Source organism: Vollenhovia emeryi, unplaced genomic scaffold, assembly GCF_000949405.1.
Source record: "Vollenhovia emeryi isolate VEMERY1.0 unplaced genomic scaffold, V.emery_V1.0 DF939428.1, whole genome shotgun sequence".
In the NCBI taxonomy this organism is placed as follows: Eukaryota; Metazoa; Arthropoda; class Insecta; order Hymenoptera; family Formicidae; genus Vollenhovia; species Vollenhovia emeryi.
The window spans coordinates 17358-20027 of NW_011966938.1; the positions used below are offsets into that span (position 1 = coordinate 17358).

Consider the following 2670-nt stretch of genomic DNA (forward strand, 5'->3'; position numbering starts at 1 on the left):
ACATAAAAAAATACTAATTCTTTTACCTAAATTAGCGATAGTGGAGGGTCCAGCTTTATAGTGGCTAAAAAGACTGTGACTTTAAAGTACATTTTATTCGTTTGTTCTCTCTCTCCTCCCCCTCTCTCTTTCTCTCTCTCTCTCTCTCTCTCTCTCTCTCTCTGTCTCACCATCTCCGTATTCTGTGATAATGCTTTCGCTGGCTTTTCGTCCGGTCGCGACAGTAACGCGAGATCAAATATGAATCTGTGGTGGGATGGGGGATGATGCGACGTGGAAGAAACCTGCGTATAATCGGACATGAGCCGTGATAGGGAAGACACACTTCAGAACGCATGCGCATCCCCTTTACACCCCATGAACCACCAGTCGCTTCAGTGGCGTCGGCGTGAACGGGTCGGCATTGTGACGTGCATGCGGCCGAAACGGTGTCTTTCGAAAAGAAAAAAGACAAGAAACAGTGCGCGTTTACTTTTCGACCTTCCTACTTGTCGCTCGTTCAGCCTGATCGTAAGCCCGCGTTTCAATTTCCCTACGCGTGCAGAAATTGAGACGCGGGCTTACGAATGTATACCGCGTGTGTTTCCCGGCCCCGCGTGGCACTGGCCGTGCCTCTCGTTTCCACCTGTCGATCCTGTTCTCATGGACTCTCATCATAGTCACCACCATCATCGGCATCGTTGTCTTTTTTTTTCTAATGACAACCTGTCGCTCGAAGAGGAACACGCCTGACTAAATAAAACCGGAGGGAAATTATTCGAAATACGACATCGCAATTTCTAACTCAGGCAAAGTGCAGAAAGGGACCATTTTTACGTAACGTATTTCATACATTTTTATAATATTTGATATAATATTATAATTATACTAACTGGTCGAAGACAATCGAAACACTGCAGCGTGATATATAGCTTGCCTGTAGTAAACAAGATAAAAAAATTTTTTTGCATGCTCTGACTTTGCTTCTTCTGTTAGAGACCTTACGTTGGAAGACGTGATCGTACTTTTCTCTCGGTTTCTTTTAATGCATCGTACAAAACATGTATAATGCTTCATCATTGTTTTTTTTTTCTTCCACCGCATTTCATTTTCTGCGTCATTTGTTATTGTACTCGACGAGGCAACCGTGTATCGAACCTTCTTGTTACACAATTTTTTCTTGCCTCTCCTCTTTTTATGATTTTATTTCCAGAGGAAAAATGTCTTGTTGCTTTCTCGACGTGAATTATATATTTATTATATAACTCAATGCGAACGTTTACTAATAATATAGATATACGAATGTAGGAGAACGTGGTGCAAACGGGGGTATCGGTATTTTCTAGCCTGCATGAATGCTGAAGTGTAACTTAATCGTGTCAAATTATTTGTAACTTTCCCCATTTCGCGGTTGTGAGAAAAGTAGCGATATTAGTTCATTCATTGTATCATATTTACAACGCTATTTTCGTTCCGTTTTACAATTATTTATACTGTGTTGTTACAAAGTGTATAATAATACAACGCCTATTAAAAACAGTTTATTTCAATTATCTATAGCACATACTTTATTGCAATCAGCATATTGTTAAAAAACATTCCAGTACCAGATATTGTCTCAACTGCTACAAAAATAAGCCAAGTGTGAATAACGTTATTATTATTATTTTGTCGCGATATCGTAAATAGGATAAATGCGCTGCGTGTCGAAAATTCGAGTACAGATGCAACTGTGCATCGCGTGCGAGTGCGTTTAGCCTTGACGTAGCTTCCGCGCTCAATGAGGATAATCGAGGATCTTCCTTTTACAGGATTCCTTAGTTTGAGGAGAAGCAAACAGTAGTAGCACGTGAGAATGTGCAGGCGGAATTCGGAAGGATATTGGGGATAATAAAATTCTAAACGGTATGCCCTATTTCTTTTTGCGGTTATTTACTATATAACGCAGTTCTCAAAGCGCGAGTGCCATTAGATCGCACTTTATGCAAAAACTCCTCAAAGTACAGAACCATTTGATATTTGCACGCATTACTGTATATGTAATACAATGCATATATTTCATGTACAATTACGTTATTGTATGGCATATAACGCACCCCGGGTGTTGTATGTCACTAATGAATTTAATAACATCTTGCAACGCGCATTATTATGTTTCTTTATCAGCTTTCATCAATCGTATTTTAAGTCACATTATTTTGTATTTTTACAGAGACTTTTTTAAGAGTGGATGTATCTCGGCGTGTAACCTGCCCTTCGGAGAAAAATTTATACCAACCCTCCGAAATGTAAGAACCAAATCCGTAGACTGAAATTTATGTTTGCGTCATTATGCTATATGTATTATGTTACATGTTATTATGCTGAATGTATTATGTTATATGTTATTACGCTAAATGTACTATGTTATATGTTATTATACTAAAGGTATTAAAAACTATCGCGTTGTCAGTATATCACGAGCGGCTTCACATATCATATACATACACATATACATATACAGGGTGAGTCTTTCCATATCCGACAAAATTTTTTAGAAGGTAGAACGGATCGAGATGAATGGAAAAGTCCTGTACCATTTTGCAATTTTCGTAATAGTTAACGAGTAATTAATTATTAAAAATCGTTGTCTTAGGCCGGCCTACCGCCCAATTCGAGCGCGTGGCAAGATGTGACCGCCCGGCGATCGAT

At 39.1% G+C, this 2670-nt stretch overlaps 1 long non-coding RNA gene across 2 annotated transcripts; it reads left to right on the forward strand.

The window, feature by feature from the left end:
* The first annotated feature begins 373 nt into the window (after positions 1-373).
* Positions 374-2358, forward strand: LOC105557716. Of its 2 annotated transcripts, none has more exons than XR_001008622.1 (3): positions 374-816; positions 1791-1884; positions 2192-2358. It is a non-coding gene; the product is annotated as an uncharacterized LOC105557716 (long non-coding RNA). The 2 variants fall into 2 exon arrangements; XR_001008623.1 differs by having other exon boundaries at positions 374-510; positions 660-816; positions 1791-2358.
* Positions 2359-2670: the final 312 nt, after the last annotated feature.